Genomic DNA, 15,034 nt, shown 5'->3' with positions numbered 1-15,034 from the left:
AACTTGTCCTTTATTCTTGTCGTGCCAAGGAAGTCAGTAAAAAGGGATGTTGATTTCTCTATAGGAACTCGTAAGGAACATGAGGTTGTAACAGGGATTTTGCAAGATCAGTCACCATCATTTGATGAAAAACTGTTTGATTTCATCTACTCTTCTAGGGCTAGTGATGAGCAGTATCATAAATTGACTGATATTTTCAATATGCCACTTAACATTTCGTTAATTTTGGAGCAGCATGCAGATTTTCTATCAAAGGAGAGGTCTGATTTTGAAGCTTCTCTCAGGAATGGGAGAGTCCCTATTTGTGGGATAGCTTATGTACATTTAATGGATTGCTCTCCAAGTTCCAAGTACCAGAATCTTCTCCAAAAAAGGTATCTACAACTTCCATCTGACTGCAAAGCGACATGCTCTGTCCACCCCAGGCACTGTAGACTGCTGGAGGAATCGATCGGATTCCTATGCTTCCTTCACTGTCTATACACTATTCTCCCTTCAATAGGCTCTTCTTCATCAACATTGAAGGCCAGGCACACACCATAAGTGCCTTATTATAAGTCTTCACCGTCAACCCGCTTCTATGCTTACCTTGGCAAGCTTCCAAGGAGAAATGGTGCAACCATAAGCCATTGTCTTCATTCCATAAGCCAAAGAGGTTGAAATTTTCTAGTTTTTCATCAACAAACTCAATTTTTTGAGTAGTTTAAAGTTGGGCACATGTACACTAAGTGCTCATCTTTAATGTTTTTGTGTATCACCCTTGAGGCTCTTGTTTGTAAGAGGCATAGGCATGTCATAAGCCATATGCTCTCATTTCCCAATCCCAAGGCATGTTATTCCGCTGCATATTCAACATTTTCATCTTCTAAGATGAGTTTTAAGGTTGAGCATAGCATCACTAAGTGCTCTACCTTGTTGTTTGTCATGTTTTTAAGCATCTCTTGGCATTGTCTTTGTAAGAGGCATAGGCAACATTATGAGCCATGCCCTCACCTTCTTGAGCCAAGAATGATGTATCTTATTGGTTTGAGCATTTACCTCAACCACTTACTCACTTTCATTAAGCTTGTACCTTCAAACCCTAATGGGTATCATGTAACCAACAACATGTAACCAACATGCACAAAAGCTTTTGTTGTAATCAAGGAGTAGACACTGCCCTTGACCAATCTATAAGAAGGCAAGTGGTAAGACCCTCCCTTTCCCTTTCCCATATAAATCTACCTCATAACCATTACTCTAAGAAGGAATACTCTAAGAAGGAAGGCCATGGGGAGGAGGTATGGTATGCAGAGAAGCATTAAGCATGTTGAAGGAACATCTATGTGCAAACCACTTAAGCAAGGGTGGCAGCCTTGTTTTGATCATTGTGTGAGAATGGTCAAGGTGGAAAGCATGTGGAAACAATGGCATGTATGTCCAAAGCATGTCAAATACAAGAGGTCAAGCAAGCACAAAGAGTGGGGTGCACCATCATTAAGGTGTAAATCTTCATCGACATCAAATAAAGCCTTAGATGGCATCATTGTATTAGCCTCTAAGGCTCTGGGAAAATAGTTGTAAATCCTAGATAACCACACCACCATGAACATTCTTGTAAGCCTAATGTTATAAAGGCACATTTTTTTTCATATATCCAATACCACCCATTCCAAGCACATTTCTTCATGGCTGGTATTGAGGGGGGGGTATTAAGATATAGGCCTTGGAGCCTTAGTGAACAAGGGTGTAGAAGGTGTGTGGGTGTGAATGGTCCTAAAGGGAGCCACCTAACCCTAGGCCACTAGCAAGCCTATTTAAAGGCACTGTGACACAAAGTTGGGGTTTTGACTTCGGTCACTTCTTAGAATCAAAACACACTTGTATGAAACCTCACAGCCTCCTCACCTCCCTTTCTCTCCCTAGGTTAAGATAAAGATATACACATCAGAGGTGAGATCATAATTCATGGAAGGAAAGATGAAAGGCTCAGGAGAAGCAAGAATTTCTGCCAGTCTGGCAGCTCCAAACAAGAGGGCAATTCTTTGTTGGAAGAAAATCTTTCGACTCAGGATTATGTGAACGGAAACATACAGGGAATGTTGGTAAGGTTCATCCGTTCGAATTGGGTGATTTGGATGGAACATCTTAAAGAAAAATAATATAGCAATCATTTACAAGAAGATAAGACACATGGGGTTTGCCTTTTGATAAGGGATTAGGAGGAATTAATCATGATTAAGAAGAAATAATGGCCAAAAGTCTATAAAAATAAAGATACACAGAGAATTACAATTTTAAATCCATATAGACAGTGCAAAAGAGGATTACATAGGTGCGTAGAGCTTGAAGAGAGCTTCGCACCTATATAAAAACTTTCAAAAACAGGCAACTGAGCGAAAAGTTATAACCATTTTACTACAAGACTATAAAACTTCCAAAATTCGCCTAAAAAAATAGCAACTTTGGGAGAAATTCTGATCATCAATGAAGTAAGGGATTAAGAAATTAGTTACATGAGTGGAAAGAGCATATAAAGAGCTTCCTAGCCATATGATCAATTTTAGAAAACAATACCGGAGTGATGAGTAATTACCGGTTGAAATTTGGGTATTGGACCACAAAAACTGCACTTCCCTCTCTTTGCATGAAACCTTAATTTTCACATAGCCTCTTGCCTTTCATCTTCTTCATGATTCAAGCTAGAGGGTAAGGGTTAACATTGCTCAGCGGACAATCGTAAAGATTTACCTATGGTCCCCAAAGTCTTTCCGCATGCTCATTACCACTAAAACCATTGGTACCTCCAAAGGAGAGCGGCAATAAGGCAAGGGCTACCTTGAGAAGTCACAGGCCCACCACGATAATAACTCCTTATCCCACTTATCATGAATCATGAAAGAGGTCCAAAATTGGGTTAAGCATGAGGAGCTAATGCTAAATGAGATATTCACATGTAAAGAGAGTGTTTGAATAAGGGTTTGAAAGATAAGAGAGTGGCAATGACACAAAATGCTCAATTGAGGAGGCTTCATTCATTTGATTTGAAAGGGAGAGGAGGGCTCCTTTTATAGGTGGAGAATCACCCTCTCTTCCATTGTTACAAATTACAACATAAAAATCTTCAACCCTTCAGTGACATAAGGGTAGATGTCACCATCAATTGTCCTCTTAGGCTAAGTCTTCTATTGATTATTAAATTGAAGACCTTTTGACTTTGAAAGTGTGATGAGATAATAGCCAAGTCTAAGTGGCATGTAGGTGGAGATCCCACTTACACATGGCGGAATTCTCCTTTTCCATGTAGGCATTCTAGAAGAATCTTTCCCAATTATGCACCTACACACTCCTCCATATGCCTTCCACACTCCCCAACTTGTAGCCTTATGGTGAATACCATATTAATAATACAATTAAAATCCATGTGAGCATGAAGGCCCACTTTTATTTTCCATATCACTAGCCTATCTACCATACCAAAGTATTTATCAAGCATACTTGTGGCATTTACAATGTGTGCACCCTAAATCAAGCAAAACCATTATATTTGAAGATAGAATGCTATTATCAGGGTAGCCGCCAAGCCGCCGCATCACCACGCCGTTACTCCATTGTGGGCGCCGCAATCTTCTTGGACAAGCTTCCACCTTATTACCATTGAGAAACCATCAAATTTTGCACAAAATTGAAAATGAAAGATATCAATTTTTCATGTCACATCTTTCCCCCCCCAGCAGATCCTCCATGCTTGTCTTGGAGGTCTGCTGGCCATGGTGCTCGAAGGGTAGAATATCTTTAGCCGTACTCATTGGCACGTCCGGGAACCTTTTGGCCACTTGCATCCTCTAGAAGATAGGTGTTATTTTTGAACTTTTGCTTTATCCTGAAGGGGCCTTCCCAGCATCGAAGAAGCTTCTTATCTAGCCGTTTCTCCACACGGCCATCATACCTCATGACTAAGCTTCCTTGCTTGAGTTCTGGATTCTTCTTCTTCTTCGTGAGAGTGTCATGCCTTGCCTTGCCCCGTTGTTGTGCAGCCTCCAAATTTTGAAGTGCCTGAAGTCACCTCTCATCCAAGGTCTCCAGTTGTACTAGGTGTTGGGCATGTGTTTCTTCTTCATTATTCAAGCGTGCAAAAGAAGCGAAGGCTTGTGATCTCCAATTCTATTGGCAAAATAGCCTCCATTCCATAAACTAACTGAAAAGGTGTGAAACCAAGAGAGAGTTTGTGAGTTGTCGTATAGGCCCATAGGACCTCTGGCAAATACACATCCCACTTTCTCTTCATAGTGTCCACTAGCTTAGACAAAGATCCACAAAGCAGTCCATTAGTTTTTTCTACTAAACCATTACATTGGGGATAATAGGGAGTTGACATAGCATGCTTTATTTTTAATTTCTGCACCAAAGCTTCAATCAAGTCATTCCTGAAAGACCTCCCCCCATCCGTAAGGATTTCTAATGGATACCCAAATCGGGCACATATGTATTCCCTGAGAAAGGATGCCACATCCACTGCTTTATTATTGACCATGGCCTTTGCTTCTGCCCACCTTGTTGCATAATCTGTGGCCACCACTATGTAATACTTCCCATGTGAGGAACGAAGAAGTGGGCCCACAAAATCTAATCCCCACCTTTCAAATAGACCATATGCTGGGATAGGGTTTAAGGGTCCGGGAACCAATTGCTTATGCCCATATGCCTAGCATACTACACAGCTTCTGCACCACTCATAGACATCTTTGCTGAGTCGAGGCCAATAATACCCTGTGTTAAGGATCCTCCGAGTTGTGCTGGCTGAGGCAAAGTGACCCTGAACATTCATGACATAGTTCCATAATCCTTTTAGACTCTTCTAGGCTCACTACCCTCCTAAGAATCTTATGCTTACCTTGCTTGTAAAGAACATCCCCTAGAATTGTGTAAGGATTAGCTTTCCTGGTAAGCCTTTGCTTCTGTTGAGGATTCAATCCAGGAGGGAAGTATCCTGTATCTAAATAGTGTTGAACATCTTGGAGCTCAGGCCAACCTGTATCCATTAATGCAAGAATAGCTACTTTGAAAGAAGCCAAAGTTTTAGTAGCCAATTCATCAGCCTTTTGATTATCCTTCCTGTTAACATGCACAAATTTACAAAACTCAAAAGCTTCTTTTAACTCCATTGCTCTTTTATACAATTCTTGGAGATTAGGACTCCTTGCCTTATATTCTCCTTTCATTTGTCGGATGACCAATTGCGAATCCCCTTTAACCTCTACCTCTTTAATTCCATCTTCTAATCCTCAAATTAATGCATTGTACTCAGCCACATTATTTGATATAGCCTTTGGAAATTCCCTACCCTCCTTGGCCCATACCTCTTTTCCTTCTGGATCAAATAAAATTATCCCCCCAGCCCCACATTGCCTGGAAGGGCTAAAGGCTCCATCAAAATGCATAGTGAAAGCAGTTGGTGGTGTCTCTAAATCTTCAAATACTTCTTCCTTTGCTCCTGTTCCTTCTTCCTCTTCCTTCCCGGTAAGCAAATCTGCAAGAGAGGCCCTAGTGGTATTTTCTATAATAAAAGTGAAAGAGAATTCTTGAAGCTCACAAATCCACTTTGCAAACTTCCCTCCTGCAGGATTGGGTTTGCGGACCAAGAATTGTAAAGAAGGTTGAGAGGTGAGGAAGAAAAAAGGGCGAGGTAACAAGTATGACCTGAACTTCTTTACTGCAAAAACAAGAGACAAACCACCTTTCTCCATTTCACCATACCTCTCCTTGGCATCAGTGAGTTGTCGGCTTGCATAATACACTGGTTGCATACGCCCTTGCTCTCCCTTTTGCAAGAGTATAGCACCCACTGAATGTGATGAGACACTTGGGTTCACATAAAAGTCCTCCCCCCACCTAGGAGGCTGCACAATTGGACTTTGACTCATGCATTCCTTGAGCAAACAAAAAGATTGAATTTGATCGGGCCCCCATTGGAAAGAAACATTCTTCTTTGTTAACAGATTTATAGGATACATCTTCTCAGAGAACATGTCAACAAAGCGTTGGTAATACTTTGTTTTACCCAAAATCCTCCTTACCTCTCGTACATTGGTAGGTGGTGGGAGGGCCACAATTGCTTGCACCTTCTCAGGATCCATCTCTATGCCTTCTTCAGAGATAACATGTCCCAAGAGAACCACCTTCCTTCGTGCCAAGCGACATTTTCCAGGATTAAGACACCCTTTTGCATCATCAATACTTTGCAAGGCCAACCTCAACTTTGCATCATCAATACTTTGCAAGGCCAACCTCAACTTTTCCAAGTGATCTATGTGGTTCGAATAAATGTAAAAATCATCCAAAAAGACCCTTATAAACTTTCCCAAGTAGGGTGCAAATACCTGACTCATGAAGCGTTGAAAAGTTGCTGGTGCATTGGTCAAGCCAAATGGCATCACCGTACAGGCATACACTCCCCAAGGGGTGATAAATGAGGTTTTCCTTTGATCTTCTTCACAAATCCGGATTTGAAAGTATCCAGAGTATCCATCACACACTGAATACAATTCATGACCTGCAACTTGATCCAAAATCTCATCCTGAAAGGGTAGAGGATAATAATCCCTCTTTGTGCATGCATTCAGAGGGCGAAAGTCCACACACACATGCCATTTTCCACCCTTTTTGGGAGTGACTACAACTGGGAAAATCCACTTTGAATTCTCTACTGGAAAAATAAATCCAGCTTCAAGCAAATTAGTTACCTCCTTTTCTTAAGCACCTCTGCTTGCACTACTCCCAAACGCCTTAGCCGCTGTACCACTGGCTTACTTTGGGGCTTGAGATCAATCTTGTGCTCTACTAGGGTAAATTGGCATACTTGTGAGTAGCTGTTTGCAAAAAGGTTACAAAATCCATCCAACATTTTTAAGTAATTCTCCCTTTCAGTACCTGCTATGGACTCATCAAGAAGAAGTTCATTTTGTTGGTGAAGACTAGTGAGGTCCACATCTCCTTTCTTGCACATGGTTGAAGAAGCTTCCCCTTCCAAGGCTCCATTGTCTTCAGTATCCCCTCGATCCCTTCCCAGGAAAAGACCAAATGCAACTCCCTCCACCTCCCCTTCTGAGATGGAATCCTCGGAGCTACCACTTGTCTCCTCTTCATCGGATGACTCTGACTCTGAACTTTTGAAAGTTGAAGGTTCACCTCTTACCACTTTCTTGCGACGACGACTCTTGATGTTGTAGTGGACCTTCTTATTCTCACCTTGTAGAATAAGATCACATGTCTCCCACTTTTGAATTGCCTTCACTTGGCGAAGCCATGGCCTACTACCCAATATCAATGGGTAAGCCCTAGCATCAGGCTTTGTAGGAATAACCTGAAAAGTTGTAGGCACAGAAATACCACATACATCCACTCCTAAATTCCTGACAATTCCTAAGGTTTTCACCCTAGTATTATCAACAAGTTTGATGCGATAGGGAGAGTTGGTAGAAAACTTTAAATCAGCATCTTTCATTGTTTTTTCGCTCATGACAGTGATTGACGCACCTCCATCAATGTATGCATTAGAAATTGTTTGCCCCTCAATGATGACATCAATCACACAGGCACATCATCTCCTACATCAATATCCACCTTTTGAACCATAGGAGTCCCATTATCCCTCTTCTTCTTTTTCTTAGATTCCCTTGTGCTAGCCAGCTTACCCCATTCCTTTGTGAGTTTTGGAGAGAGTGCCAAAAGCTGCCCGAATGTGATTTGTGTTGTTTTCTCCCTAAGATCTGTTAAGAGGTCATAACTAAGAGATCCTTGTCCAAGAGGAAAGTCAGATTGTCCAATTTTTCTCCTAGATGACTTCTTCTTCTTCTTATTTTTCTCCTCTTCTTCAGATTTATCTTCTTGTTCTTCTTCTTCCTGACTCCTAGTTTTACGACCCCTTTTTTCCATTAATGGCATCAATGTTTCCTCTTCTTCTTCTGAGCATGTTTCCTCTAAAAGTGCTAAACTTTTATCTTCTCTTTTCCTCAATTTTGGACACTCCGTGCGATAGTGCCCCTTCTCTTGACATTCATAGCATGTGACACTACTTTTATCCCCAGGTTTATCCTCAGCTCTTGGAACCCTAGGTGGCCTTGCATTGACTAAGTGTAACTTCAAATCAGCAAATTCTGCCATAAGTTGTGCAATGTTATGATCCAAGGATGGAGCTTGTACCTGAGATGTTGAGGCTATCTCTACTCGTAGTGGGGTCCGTTCGAATTGGGTGATTTGGACGGAACATATTAAAGAAAAAGAATATAGAAATCATTTACAAGAGGATAAGACACATGGGGTTTGCCTTTTGATATAAGAGATTAGGAGAAATTAATCATGATTAAGAAGAAATAATGGCCAAAATTCTATAAAAAACAGAGATACACAGAGAATTACAGTTTTAAATCCATATAGATTGTGCAAAAGAGGATTACATAAGTGCGTAGAGCTTGAAGAGAGCTTCACGCCTATATAAAAACTTTCAAAAACAGGCAACTGAGCGAAAAGTTATGAGCATTTTACTACAAGACTATAAAACTGCCAAAATTCGCCTTAAAAAAATAGCAACTTTGGGAGAAATTCTGATCATCAATGAAGTAAGGGATTAAGAAATTAGTTACATGAGTGGAAAGAGCACATAAAGAGCTTCCTAGCCATATGATCAATTTTAGAAAACAATACCCGAGTGAGTAATTACCGGTTGAAATTTGGGTATTGGACCACAAAAACTGCACTTCCCTCTCTTTGCATGAAACCTCAATTTTCACATAGCCTCTTGCCTTTCATCTCCTTCATGATTGAAGCTAGAGGGTAAGGGTTAACATTGCTCAGCGGACAATCGTAAAGATTTACCTCTGGTCCCCAAAGTCTTTTCGCATGCTCATTACCGCTAAAACCATTGGTACCTCCAAAGGAGAGCGGCAATAAGGCAAGGGCTACCTTGAGAAGTCACAGGCCCACCACGATAATAACTCCTTATCCCACTTATCATGAATCATCAAAAAGGTCCAAAATTGGGTTAAGCATGAGGAGCTAATGCTAAATGAGATATTCACATGTAAAGAGAATGTTTGAATAAGGATTTGAAAGATAAGAGAGTGGCAACAATGACACAAAATGCTCAATTGAGGAGGCTTCATTCATTTGATTTGAAAGGGAGAGGAGGGCTCCTTTTATAGGTGGAGAATCACCCTCTCTTCCATTGTTACAAATTACAACATAAAAATCTTCAACCCTTCAGTGACATAAGGGTAGATGTCACCATCAATTGTCCTCTTAGGCTAAGTCTTCTATTGATTATTAAATTGAAAACTTTTTGACTTTGAAAGTGTGATGAGATAATAGCCAAGTCTAAGTGGCATGTAGGTGGAGATCCCACTTACACATGGCAGAATTCCCCTCTTCCATGTAGGCATTCTAGAAGAATCTTTCCCAATTATGCACCTACACACACTCCTCCATATGCCTTCCACACTCCCCAACTTGTAGCCTTATGGTGAATACCATATTAATAATACAATTAAAATCCATGTGAGCATGAAGGCCCACTTTTATTTTCCACATCACTAGCCTATCTACCATACCAAAGTATTTATCAAGTATACTTGTGGCATTTACAATGTGTGCACCCTAAATCAAGCAAAACCATTATATTTGAAGATAGCATGCTATTATCAGGGTAGCCGCCAAGCCGCCGCATCACCACGCCGTTATTCCATTGTGGGCGCGGCAATCTTCTTGGACAAGCTTCCACCTTATTACCATTGAGAAACCATCAAAATATGTACAAAATTGAAAATGAAAGATATCAATTTTTCATGTCACAGCACATGCCAAAGGCATTTATATAAAGCAAGAAGCATGAAGCCTAGTTGTATTTGAGCAACTTAATAAGCAAGATATTTTCTTGTATTTTGTGAGTCTCTCTCCTCCACATAGTTGATCTAGCATGAGCACCACAAAATTCTATCAAGGTTCTCGTCACGATGGACCTGTTAGCCAGATGCCAACCAGGGGAAGGAAGAGAAGAGCGTTGAGCAAGAGAAGAATGGTGAGGAGGGAAAAGGAGAGAAGAAGGAGGAGGGCAGAGAAGAGAAGGGTGAGGAGGAGGAGGGAAAAGGACAGAAGGTTGAGGAGGGCAAGGAAGAGAAGGGTGAGAAGGAGAAGATGGATGAGGAGGAGAAGAAGGATGATGAAGGAAAAGTGGGGAAGGATGAGGAGGGCAGAGAAGGGAAGGGTGAGGAGGAAAAGATGGATGAGGAGGTGGGGGGAAAAGGACAGAAGGTTGAGGAGGGTAGAGAAGAGAAAGTTGAGGAGGAGAGGATGAATGAGGATGAGAAGGGTGAGGAGGGTAGGGAAGAGAAGTGTGAGGAGGAGAATATGGGTGAGGAGGAGAAGAAGGATGAGAATGTTACGCGCGGAAGACCAGAACAAGGAGCTAGAAGAGAAGGAGGGAGATGTGGAATATACACCTCAAAAGATTGATGTGAGCCAGCGTAGATAATTTATTTGTACTATTCTTTAAAGACATGCCCACTACATTTATAAGTAGTGAAGGTTTGTAACATTTCTTATTAAACTAATTGAAATGTTTTCTGAATTCAGAGACTGATCATTCTAGATGTAAATGGTATGCTTCTCAAAAGGCAGTCTGTTCCTTTCAATATTAGCGGGGCGAGAACATTTCGTATAGGGTATATGCACATGATGCTGAGGCCAGGAGTGGCAGATTTTGTCAAGTTTGTGCTCTATTTTTTCGGGCTGCCATTTGGTCCTCAATGGCTCCGTAGGACTTGGAATCTATGATTGCACAGAAACAGGTTTTGAGCCAAGCGACTTTTATTTTATCTATGATCAAAGTGCTTGTGAAGTGCATCCCAATATGTTTCATCCAGGCAAAGAGGGAGTGTCGCTGTACACTAAGCCCTTTGCCATTATCCATCTACCTATTGACATAAATAATACTTTGTTGATAGATGATACCCCTAAGAAGGGGATATTTAATCAAGAGCACACTTGTATATCACCCCTACCTTTTGAGGGAGATGTAGATGATAGGTTTTTGGAACAGACACTAATTCCTTATTTAGAAGGCTTGTACGATTTTTCTGGGACATTTCCAGAATATGTAAAAAACAATCCATTTAATTGAAGTAATTTCTTATAAATCAAAGTGATGACTCATATACATTGAAATCTTTCTTTCATTGCTGATATAAAAAAGAAGTACTGATAATATAAAAAAGATGTACATTGTCTTGCAATCAAAAGTGTTGATAATATAAAAAAGTACATTGTCTTAGATCAAAAGTACATGGATAATTGAAGTTACATAGGAATGATAATTACTTTGTTCTGCAAATCTTTGCAAATAATTATCTTTTCTCTTCTCTGCAGCACCTTTCTTCCATTATGAAAGAAAGAAAACTCTGATGGCATCTCATGTATGCATTCGTCTATGATATCTTTCCTCAAATGTTGTAGACTGCATAGCTCCCGCACTGAAATGACTGTGAGCAAGGTTGAGTCTACGTTGCCCTCTAAACTGGCCGCTTCCTGATCCATTGGAACTAGCTCCCCTTTGATGTAACGAGACCGTTTGTACCAATATGACATGATGAATGTTTGTGTTGCTATCATGTACTTAACATTCACTGTCTCTGATTATGTGCGATCTGGCAATGGATCTCTTCATGCACTTTCATGTCCCAGCTCTTGTGAAGTAAAGTTGCCAAGAATGTAGAATCTAGATTTTTGCAAATGAGCATAGTCTTTGCAATTTTAACTTGACAGACATTGAAAAGCTCCACCAAAATAGTTATTGGTAGGTAGAGCACAATTTTCACTATCCGTGTGGGGCTACTCACTCGTAGTGATCGCTGCACATCTTTGTAAAGCTTACTCTTAACAAATTCTATAATGCATGAATCAAGAATTGGCCAATCTATGTGGTTCCAATCTGCTTGGAGAGGCAGCTTTTCTAAGCATCCATGGGTATTGTCTTTGTCCAGCAAATAGTAAAAGTGGTAATAAAAAAAAGTACTTGCATCTGCAAGGCTTCTTTTACTCCTCCCCTCATACTGCAGCTGCCCAATGTGTGTATGTAGCACAGTCATGATCCAATGATGCACTCAATTGGTTGCCACTCTTCATATGATGAGGGATACACATCTGCATACACAAACAATTGAACCCAAGAATGAGAACTAGTCAATGATTAATGGTACTAATACTGATAACAATAATGAATTGCTTTGAGGTTCAAAGGACTATAATTTATTTTATGTGGTTGCAAGGATGATTAATCCTCTCTACTAATAAGTACAAGCTCATTTTGCATGTAGACATGTTGCACAAGCACCTCCTTTATAGTTGTCCTTTCGCTCTCTATCTTGAAGTCTTTGATTCTATCCTTCCATGATGTTATGAAAATGTTCTCTGCTTGTATGTTTTCGCCTTCTTGGTTGCATAAGCACCCAGGTTCCCTTGGTTATTTGAACTTGTGTTCATTTGTTCTGTTCATTGACTGTGTTGGAGATAAGTACAAAAAACACTGACGATCTAGGTCTCCTTGGCCTTTAAAGTGTTTCGTCAATGTCCTCCAATGCAGGGTATGACCGACATGATATGAACCGATGGTTTGTAGCCAAAATATAACAGAACTGAAAGATTAGAGTAAAAGGATGAAGGAAAGCAATGCGTAGCTAGGAGAATGAAGAGAGCAAAACGAGAAGAAGAATACATACGAAGGTAGTTCACTTTAAAATTTCCCTCCTCGACAAGAAAAGACAAGATATCGAGGATGAAAAATTCACCATCTGTACTTGGGTAGGCGTCTTCAATGCAATTTCTATCAAATTCTCCAAAAAGTTATTTATTTCAGATGAATACAATTGTTTTTGGAATATACATAAAAACTTTTTAAGATTTTTAAAATGAATATAGCTAATTTTCAACGTTGCGTTGCCTCCTTGCTCATTGCTTGTGGCGGCTATTTTCTCTCTCTTCTAAAAGGCCCTCCAAATGACCTCTGAAATGTTCTAATGTAACTTAAGCACAATGGCACATTTCTGCTAGTTTGCAAAGGTTGGGAAAGCCATAGTGATCCTAGATGGTAGTGCTAGTGTCACAATCACCATTGATGGGAATTGTGCGGGAGAAATGGGGAAATTTTCCTTTGGAACATACTAGCCTTATTGTAAAAATTGAAATGGAACAATATCCACGTAATGGGAATCCTCCATGACTTAAAAATCAAAATGTTTTCCTGCTCTTGTCACCATAATTGTGTCATGGCCCAATTCTTATAATGTTATTTTGGGATGACCCTTTATGAGGGAATCTAGCCGGGTCTTACAAATCATGTGAACTTAAGAAAAAGTAGCCAAATTATCAAGGCTAATCTTAAGAGTTGGAAGTTTAATCCCATGGGTGGAGAGGATTGTTTAGAGACAAGTTTGACATAACTAACCACATTGCTTGTCCAAGTATATCAAACATGTCATAAGTGAAGCCAAAGATTATATATAAACCACTATGAAACTCTAACTTTAGTGAGGCTTGAATGTGATTGTTGGTCACCATATATGTGGTGCCTAAGGTAGGCACAAAGTATCTTGATGTAGAAAAGACTAGGCATATACCAACTCCTTAAAGTGCTCTATTTCTTAGCATTAACATTTTCAACTTGTTCTTGGATGTAATCTACATTAGGAAGGGAGAAATGTTTAAAAAATATTGGCTAATACATTATACATGCTTCATGTAATACTTTGGTGCTCAAAAATTATAATGCCAATCAACTATAAGACCATGTTAGTCAATTATGCTTTGAACACATGGCCAAATTATATAAGTGAACTCTCACTATTATATTATATACTCTTTTGCATAATTGAAAATACTCTTAGCTAACCTTGTGTGGAGGTGTGTGTGTGTGTGTGTGTGTGTGTGTGTGTGTGTGTGAGAGAGAGAGAGAGAGATTAGGTTATGCATTGTGCCTCTTGTTTTGCATGTGAGAGGAAGAGAGTGAACCTCTATTGAAGTGAAGAAAACATGGTGAGTGACACACCAGAGAGGAGAAACTAAACAGAGTTAGTAATTTGGAGCTTGGGTTCGGTATGGGTATCCAATAATAGTTGCATTTGCATTCTAGCCTAGGTTGGGGTGGGAATTAACGCAAATATATTCCACAAGTCCTATTACAGTGTATCCATAGCTTTTTGAAATCTTAGTACAAAGGTCTAAAGCAGTTTTTGCATCAAATTCCTAGCTTTTCCATTAGATAATTTAGACACTCCAAATTTTAAAAAAATAATGCAAAGAATGTTTTAGGTGCCTATATTCCCATGGTTGAATGTGTGACAAAAGCTTAACTGGTTATGGACTATATATGTTTTAGGTGCTTATATTCCCATGGTTGAATGTGTGACAAAATCTTAACTAGTTGTGGACTTAAAATATGACCAATGAGTATTATTGTGTATAATTATTGATTATTAGCTATGATTTTTTTCAAATGGTTTTGATGAGTTTTTTAAAATGTACTTAATGATTATATTGTGTAAGATTGCCAAAAGATTATTATGTATAATTGACATTTTCTCAATGATTACTTAAAAGATTCATGTTTGTGTAATTATTAATAGTACGCTATGCTAAGAGTGGTATGCCAAGTGTATTGTGTCTTATTAGTGTTTTCATATTCAGTAAAAAACCTTTTTTAAATAACTATAGAGGGAAAATGTTAAAGTTTCTCAAATACTCATAGTAGTCAAATTTTACAGAGTTGAGCACCTTGTTTAAAGTTAACATATTCATTCATAAGGCCATTTCTTGAAAAGGACAATGTGTCATACAAATCTTACCACACAACAAGTAAATTTAGCATAATATTTTACTTATAGTAATGCATACAACCTTAGATATTTAATTGATGGAATAATTAAGTATGCATATTAAAATGTAAAAACTATAGAATTGATGCAAATATAGTTAAGCATGCATGTTAAAATGTAAGAAGTATATAATTGAT

This window comes from Cibotium barometz, chromosome 40 (genome assembly GCF_041138505.1).
Source record: "Cibotium barometz isolate CiBa-2024 chromosome 40, ASM4113850v1, whole genome shotgun sequence".
Classification (NCBI taxonomy): Eukaryota; Viridiplantae; Streptophyta; class Polypodiopsida; order Cyatheales; family Cibotiaceae; genus Cibotium; species Cibotium barometz.
Note: the sequence above shows the minus strand (reverse complement) of the source record.